The following is a 9769-nucleotide window of genomic DNA, read 5'->3' as shown; positions in this document are numbered from 1 at the left end:
ATAGCAGTGGCAGAGACTCGAATTGAGAAGGTGGAAGATCGCGTGCAAAACGTGGAACAGATACTAAGTAAGACGATAAAAATATTAAGTCAACAGGAAATTAAATTGCTTGACCAGGAGGGAAGATCGCGACGGAAAAATATCAGGTTCTATAATGTTCCCGAAGAAGCGGAGGGATTGTCGATGATAGACTTTGTAGAAACGTTGCTGCGGGAAGTGCTGGAGATTCCTTCGACTACTGAGATTGAAATTGAGAGGGTGCATCACTCGCTCATCCCACGACCTCCCGGAGACAGTCAAAGTAAACTGTGCTCACTGGTACTTAAATTCCTTTGGTTCAAGAGCAAGGCAGAGATCCTACGAAGGGCCTGGGGTAAGAAGAGGGTTTTTTGGAACGGGAAGTTAATATACTTTGATTATGTTTACCCCCCCGTCCATTTCTGTGTAATGGACATAGATTTTTTAACTTACTTTTATAGGTACTGCTGCAGGGGCCCTCAACTCACAGGCTGGAGGGGCTATCCCTCACGGCTAGGTGTTTCTTCTAGCTCAACCCAGGGTCATCTAGAGACCCCAGCCTTGGAATCACACCATCGTTACTTGTTGTTAATTAATTCACGTTTGTTGGCTCTTATTTGTTCAGGGAGTAGATCGATTAAATTATATTCTGTAAATTTCAATGATGTACTAACAGATAAATACACGTGGCTAAGGACAAAGTAAAGTTCATTTCTTTTAATGTCAATGGGTTGTTGAATCCAGTCAAGTGCAGTAAAATTCTATCAAAAATGAAAAAAGAACAAGCCCATGTAGTATATTTACAGGAAACTCACTTAAGTGATAATGAGCATTGAAAATTAAAGAGAATAGGCTTCACTAATTCGTTTTTCTCCTCATATAAATCAGGACATGGAAAAGGAGTTGCTATTCTCATCTCGAGCAAGCTAAATTTTGAAAAAGTGTTCAAAATTGGAGATAAGGACAGCAGATATATTCTGGTAAGGGGGAAGATAGATGGAAATCCAGTTACTTTATTGAATATATACGCACCCCCAGGAAGTGATATTAGTTTCTTCCAGAAAATTACAAATATTATGGTAACAGAAACAAAAGGTCTCTTGATATGTGGGGGAGACTTAAATTTACAATTACAACCAAAGTTAGACTCTTCCAATAGAAAAACTTATGAAACAAGGTCCTTATGTAAGAAAGTTAACACTCTTTTGAGGATGTTGGTCTAATTGATTTATGGAGGGACCTTTTCCCGACAGAAGGGATTACACTCATTATTCTGCACCCCCCCCATTCTGTATATACAAGAATAGACTATTTCATAACATTTGGAAAAGATAGAGACAAAATAATCACCTGTGGAATTGGGACAGTAGATGTAAGTGACCATTCACCCTTATATTTATCTGTTGATTTTGACCTACAACCAAAGAATACTATTTGGAAACTAAATGCAAGTCTACTCAATGATCCCTATTTTAAGGAAAAAATTAAAAAAGAAATTGACCTTTACTTAGAATTCAATGATAATGGAGTGGTTTCACCTCCCATTCTATGGGATACTCTGAAGGCTGTCTTAAGAGGGAAAATTATAGCGATATCTTCATATAAGAAAAAAATAAGGAATAAACATTAGAGGAATTACAAAATAAGCTGAAAGAACTAGAAAAAACACAAACTGAGTTTGGCACAGGATACACTAGAGGAAACTAAAAAAATTAGGTATGAGATTAATAGTTTGGCCACACAGGAAATTAGAAAAAAATTAATGTTTCTGAAACAGAGACACTATGAAGGTGGATCTAAATCTATGAAAATACTGGCGTGGAAACTGAAAATAAAATTGCAGAAAATACAATTCATAGAATTAGGGATCCAAGAACAAAAGTGATAAAAAATAAGCTAAGTGATATTCAAGAAGCTTTTGAAATGCTTTACAAAACTCTATATTCCAAAGTTCCAAGGGGAAACTTAACCCAAATTGACACCTTCCTGAATTCTTTAGAGTTACCCACGTTAAGCAAAGAACAAAATAAAACGATGACTGCTGACATAACTGAGTGGTATAAAGAGTTTAGAAGTGAGTTACTCCCACACTGAACTGGGCCCTGAGAAAGGCGCAAATGCCACCCAGCTGGAAGGAGGTGATAATCTCCGCTATACCGAAAGAAGGCAAGGATAAATTGGAATGTGGGTCATTTAGACCAGTCTCTAATCTTAATGTGGATTATAGAATATTTACCTCCATCATGGCCAGACGATTCGAGAGTTTCTACATAATGATCAGACAGGTTTTATACAACAACGCCAAACTCAAGACAATCTACGAAGGACACTTCACATTATGGATCATATAAAAAATGAAATTGAAGCAATACTGATAAGCGTGGACGCTGAAAAGGCATTTGATTTGGTTAATTGGAATTTTCTTTTACAGAGTTTTACATAGATTTGGTCTACATGACACAATTATTAAAAGTATACAGGCACTATACAACAATCCTACTGCCAGGATTAAAATCAATAGAATATTTATCTAATAGTTTTACCCTAGAAAGTGGCACGAGACAGGGTTGTGCATGGCCACCGCTATTCTTCGCAGTATATCTGGAACCATTAGCTCAATACATCAGACAAAACGAAGATATCAGGGGAATTACTATTAAAGGGACAGAGCATAAATTGGCCTGTTACACGGATGACATTTTGATCTATCTATGGCAATCAACATACTCTTTACCTAAATTGATGCAATCCTTTGAAAAATATAGCCAATTATCAGGATATGTGGGCACGTGGCCAAGTGGTTAAGGCATTGGACTGGCAATCTGAAGGTCGTGAGTTCAATCCCAAGCTGATGCAGCGTGTTGCGTCCTTGAGCAAGGCACTTAACCACACTGTTGCCAAGCTGTATCAGCCCTTGCCCTTCCCTTGGACAACATCAGTGCCGTGGAGAGGGGAGACTTGCAGCATGGGCAACTGCCGGTCTTCCATACAACCTTGCCCAGGCCTGAGCCCTGGAGAGTGAAGACTTTCCAGGCGCAGATCCATGGTCTCAAAAGACTAACGGATGCCTTAAATCAGGATAGAAGATCAACATAGATAAAACCCAACTACTTTCATATAACTATAGCCCACCAAGAGAAATTGAAAGTAGATATCCTTGGGCATGGCAAACAGAGTCCGTCAAATATTTGGACATCATTATGCCAAAAGATTTGGCAAAATTATCAGAATGCAATTATCAGCCTATATATAAAACAATTAAGGAAGATATAACAAGGTGGATCCTAATTCCTTTTCTTGGTCTCAGTTCAAGGATTAAATCTATTAAAATGAATATACTGCCCAGTCTACTATGTCTTTTTCAGACCCTAGCAATAGAGATTAACCAAAATCAATTCAATGAATGGAACAAGATGCTATCAAGATACACGAAGTGTATATGGCAAGGTTAAAGGACGAGGGTTCATCTCGAAACTTTGCAATTAGCCAAGGAAAAGGGGGGGATGGGGCCTACCTTCTCTTAGAGATTATTATTTTGCAGCACAGTTGAGAGCCGTGATCTGCTGGTGCAACACATCATATGACACTCAATGGAAAAACATTGAGGAGAGGATACTTTCCATCCCCATACAGGCAATTTTGGCTGATACAACCTACAGTGTTACATAAATAATATTGATAACCCCTGGGTGAAATGGACTCTTAAAATATGGAAAACTATTATAAAAAAATATAAACTAGAGAGAGACATTGCAATTCTTAAATGATGTGCATATGACTCGGATTTTACGCCGAATAAACTAGATGCTAGATTTAAACACAGGACAGCAAAAGGAATAACAGCTATTTGCAATTTCATGCAAGAAGGAACACTGTTCAGTTTTGAAACGCTCAAAGAGAAACACTTATTAGAAAAACAAGACTTTTACCGGTATTTACAGATGTGACAGTATGGGACGGTTAAAAATGTAACTAAGGCAAGTACATGTCTGATAGAGCGATTTAAAAAAGCATATAATTCACACAACAGTAATAAAATCATTTCAAGCATGTATAAGGGTTTGTCAAATCTTAAAACACATTCAACTTCATACATTAAAACAAAATGGGAGAAGGAAGGAGGAATAATAATATCTGAGGAAGACTGGACAATAATATGGAGGTATCAATGGAAGTGTACCAGTTCACAGAAATGGAGGGAGTTCGGGTAGACAAATTTGATAAGATATTTTATTACACCCTCTCAGAAATCCCATTATGATGGTAACCCCACTGTATGCTGAAGAAATTGTGGAAATCGAAACGCAAAATATTATCATATTTTCTGGGAATGCCCCGTTATCAAAGACTATTGGAGTGCGATACATAATGCCCTACAAGACATATTTAAATGTGAAATACACTTAGAGAGTAAGATCATATATTTTGGGTATATACCTCAAGAATGGTTGAAAAGAGATAAATATTTAATGAATGTACTGCTAGTGGCTGGTAAAAAGACCCTTACCAGGAAATGGTTATCACAGGAGAGCCCAATTTTAAATGTATGGATGGAAATTACAATGGACATTTACAAAATGGAGAAGATAACAGCATCTGTTAATCATCAGTTGGAACAATTTTATTCATACTGGAAAAAATGGTTTAACTACATAACACCCCATAGGCCTGATGTTATTCTCAGAAGTCAATGAATATGTTGTAAAAAAAAATCACTCCCTACTCTGTACATAGTTTTCTTCTTTCAATTGTACTTTCTTTCCTCTCATTTCTATAAGTGTATACCTCAGATAAATATTATGTGGAGATTTGTGACAAATATGATTATATGATATATATCTACAGTATCTGAAATACATATTATGGAAATGTTTGTTTGATGATGAAATTCAATAACAAACAAATTACAAAAAAAAAGAAACTAGCCTGAACACATATTGGAGTTTCTGTCATTGAAATGGGCTGTGTTGGATAAGTTTAGTGTCTATCAATATGATGCCAAGTTTGAACTGAGAACTAACAACAATCCACTAACTTGTTTCCTGACCTTGGCGAAGTTGGATATCACAGGTTTTCAATGGTTGGTGGCATTGTCTGCTAATGATTTCAGCCTTCAACATCGGCATCAAGTCAGAACATTGATGCAAATACATTGTCCTGACGTTCGAATGAGGTGCCGGACATGGATTGAGGATGGGAAGGTGTTCCTGCCTCTGGAAGCAATGTGCTAGTTTTCCTCAGTGGGGAAATAAGAGGCAGGAATTTGGCATGGGAGAGCTGTGGATCTTTTGGGAGCTTCTAGTCATGCCATTCCACAAGTATATTGCAACTTGACCACTCTGGGTATGAAACAGCTGCCTGCCTTGTGTCCTGCAGAAATGGCAGCAGCCCAAGATATCCCTTGTATAGGTGCCATTTGGTCATCTGTTGTCAAAGGAGATATGGCCCAAGGTGAGAAGACAAAGCACTCTGCAATACCCTTACTGACGAGAGAATGGGACAATCTGGAGTTAAGGAAGAAAGTTTTATACAGGGTTATGTCTCCTCCAGACAGGCCTTGGCATTCCCAGTTGGTTTTGACTGAGAGGTACCGGAGTATTGTACTAAAGTCACTTCATGATTATTCAGGTCATTTGGGGTTTGACAAGACCCACAGGTTGGTACAAGACCGGTGCTATTGGCCCCGAATGAAACCTGAGGTTGAAGAATACTGTAAGTCGTGCATCTGATGTATTTGGAGGAAAACACTGCCTACGAGAGTTGCTCCATTATCTCATTTACAAAGCACGGGACCACTGTAGTTAGTGTGTTTGGATCTCCTCTCCATAGAGCCTGATTCCAGTAACGTTGGAAATGTCTTGGATCACGACACCTGATATGCTCAAACTTCCCTACAAAGGATCAGAGAGCAGCCACAGTTGCCAAAATGTTATGGGCAAAGTATTTTGTTCTTTATGGACTCCCAGGAATAGTCCACAGGGATTAGGGAAGGGATTTTTGTGAGTTAGCTCATACATCAGATACTGAGCATACTTAGAGAAGGGAAGTCAAGGACCACGCCATATCAGCCTCAGGGTGATCCTCAGCCTAAAAGTTTCAATGGGACATTGTTAGACATGCTTGAACTCTGGATGCCAACAAAAAGAACAAGTGGAGTCAGCATATAGGACATTTGGTACACCGTTACAACTATACACAGAATAAAGCTACTGGCTACTTGCCATACTATTTGACGTTCGGACATGAAGCGAGATTACCTGTGTATATCTGTTTTGATTACCCATGTATATCTGTTTTGGAGCCAACAGTGAAGACTTTCTGCAGAAAAAGTAACTCAATGTATGTGTCTGGAATGAAGAAAGATCTGCAAAGAGCTTGTGATCTAGCAGTGGATTCTGTTACCAAGCAAAACCAAGGAAACAAGAGGAGATATGATCAAAAGATTAGGTTCACTAAGCTGATGCCTGGAGACAGAGTTTTAATAAGAAATTTGGAGATACCAGGTATGCATGCATTGGTCGACTGCTGGGTGTCCACCCCTATAGTAGTGGAGAGCCAGATGCCAATTTGCCAGTTTCCAGGTGAAGCCAGAAAATGGGAATGGTCCTGTCAAAATTCACAATCAGAATCACCTTCTTCCTTTAGGGCATGAAGTACGTGTTGACCCGGACTCTGACACAGAACTGCAGCTGGTCAGAGAATTCTGCACAGACAGAGAATAGAAAGGCAAACTGCTGACAATAGTGTGATTTCAGTGGAAAGACCTGAAAATGGCCAACCACTGAATACAGTACAGACTCAGAGGATGAGGAAATGGGAGTATTGTTTGACTAATATGCAAACTCCCCAAGATTTGATGAAGAGATTTCTACCAGTGGACAGTCCAACATGATAATTGACAGTGAGGGCAAAATGGGCTCCAATACAATTGAGGATGAAGCTGAATTCATCTGGTGGCTGGGGGTCCTGTGTCAAAGTGATAGATAGGGTCAGGCAACCATGAGTGAACAGGAACAGTCACAAGAAGTTCCTGAGGCTGCAGAAGCTGAAGAAAAGATAAGTTCTCAAGAGCCAAGAAAGCCCTCAGAAAGGCTGGTATATGATGCACTGGATAAACAGTGTAGCATCCATCCCAATCGTGAGATCTGTTACTGCCATTTTCAGAAATCACAAAATTTATTTGAATATTGTGTTATTAATGATTTACTAAATTTTAAAGACATGAGGACATGAATATTTTTGGTGGGTGGAAAATGGAATGCCCTGTTTAAGATTTCTACTGTTTTGCTGTGAGGTATTTTATTTTTGCAGTTTTCTGTAAAAATAGTGTGTCCTCAAGTTAAGAGTATTGTGGCTTCAGCTAAAGAAAAGTAGTCATGTTGTCCAACTGAGGAGTGTTGTGTCAGGAGTGGGATGGCAAGGAACACTCCCGAGAGCTGGGTGGGAAGAGTTTTCTGAAGGACAGCAATCTGGTTTGGGGTCTTTTCTGGTGGGAGGTATAGACAGAATTCCACCAGGGAAGATGCCTGGAGGGTCCCATCCAAAGGCAGGGGGACCCTTTTGCAAAGAGTGCCTCTCGAGGCGGAGAAATCCAAGAAGGGAAGTTCTGCTTGTGGTGGGTGATGAGAATTCAGTGCCATGAGTGAAGCAATCACCCAGCTACTACAGAACTGAGCACCAATCCTTTTGTAACAGTTAGACTGGTTTAACTGTAATGGGCCCTTTTAGCTTTATTTTTGTTTCTCTGTTAACTGTTCTATAAAGTTGAAAATTGGTAAATATGCTTTCTATCAAATGTTATGCTGTTGTACGATCTGTCATTTCTGGGCCACTGATAACTGTGTATGGGCAGTACTTACACAGCATTCGCTCTTACTGAGATTCCTTTAATTGGAACATCCCGACGTTCCTGTTTGGTTGAACCCCAAATCATACTGACATTGACTCTGAAAGGCAGCCTTCTCATCACTAAGTCAGATGGCTATTTGCAGAGTTAACTGACGAGCCAAGTTAGTGTACGAGGCCCGGTGAGAGTATTGCTCTTGTAAACCCTGTCTCTATGCATCCTCTCCAATAGTTTGACCACAATTGTCTCACTGGTCTGTAATTCCTAGGGAAATCCCTCGTACCTTTCTTGAACAAAAGAGTAACATTTACCACCTTCAGAACATTTGGTTTATCTCCTGTGGCCAAAGAAAATGCAAAGAACATCAAAAAGGTGAAGCAATCGCTTCCCTCACCTGCAATTGGAATCTGAGGTATTTTCCGTTCTGCTTCAGGGACTAACCTATCCTGAAGATATTCAAAAGTTCCAGCACATCCTCTTTCTTAATTTTGTCATGTTCCAGCATATCAGCCCCACATTTGCCAGGGTTCTCTCACCAGTGAATACTGAGACAAAGTATTCTTGAAGGGCCGCCCCCACTTCCTCTGATTCCAGACGCACGTTTCCTCTTTTAACCCTGATTGATCCTACGCACACTGTGGTCATGCTTCTGTTCTTCACCTACCATTTTCCCTTATCTACTTGCCGAGGTCTTCTCAGGTCCTCTTCTAACTTTCCTAAATCCGTTCTTAAGCTACTTCCTAGCTACCTTATAACTCTGTTATAAAGTTGCCACAATGAGCCCGGCCTGATCTTTGCTTCCATATCCTTAAGTATATTTCCTTCTTCCTCTGTATCAGATGTTCCACACCTCTTGTCAGCCGTGATTGCTTCACTGATTATCCTTTCCTTGCCTCAATGGGACAAACCTATCCGGAACCCCATGCAGCTGCTCCGTAAAGTATCTCCACATTTCCAATGTGCACTTCCCTGAGAACATCCGTTCACAATTTAAAGATCAAAGTACAAAATTCAAAGTAAAATTTATTATCAGAGTACACACATGTCACCTCATAAGATTCTTTTTCTATGAGGCCCAGTGAGAGTGTTCAGAAATCTATAGAACAGTAACTGAACCCCAAATCATACCGATGCCAGACTGTATTGCTTATGAAATGCAGCATTCTCACTGAGTCTCATGGGTATTAGCAGAGTTAGCTAACGAGCCAAGTTGGTGTACGAGGCCCGGTGAGAGTGTTCGGAAATCTATAGAACAGTAACTGTAAAGGGGATCAATGGACAACAATCTGTGCCAATGCATATATAAATATGTTTCCAAGTTCCTGCCTAATAGCATCGCAATTAGTCTTTACCCAATTAAATACTTCCCCATCGCGTCTGCTCCTATTGCTGTCCAGGCTATCAAAGTTCAAAGTAAATTTATCATCTATGTAATATATATCACCTTGAAATTCATTTTCTTATGGACAGTCATAGTAAATACAAAAAAACACAATAGAATCAATGAAAAGCCGCCCACTACAAGACAGGCAAACTAACAATGCGCGAAAGCCAGAAACTCTGCCAAAACTAAAAGAAGAAAAAGAAAAAGGTCAGGGAGTAATAAAAGTCATGTAGTTGTGGTTGTTGTCTCCAAAATGCTCACTCACCAAGAGATCTGTCCCATGATTATGTTCCTTGTCTGGTTCTAGATCCAGTAAGGCTACTCCTCTGGAAAACATGTTGACTATTACCAATATATACTTAATCCTCCTTTCAGCAGGCATATGTACAAAGTCAATTTTCAGGGGATTACCATTGTTGAGTGATGGCATGCTGCATCCCTCCTTTGCCCATGTGAGCCTGGCCATATGCCAGGCGAGCTAGGGGCAAAAATAAGCTATGCGGGCACACTATTCGGCCATC

This window comes from Mobula hypostoma, chromosome 3 (genome assembly GCF_963921235.1).
Source record: "Mobula hypostoma chromosome 3, sMobHyp1.1, whole genome shotgun sequence".
Taxonomy (NCBI): domain Eukaryota; kingdom Metazoa; phylum Chordata; class Chondrichthyes; order Myliobatiformes; family Myliobatidae; genus Mobula; species Mobula hypostoma.
Note: the sequence above shows the minus strand (reverse complement) of the source record.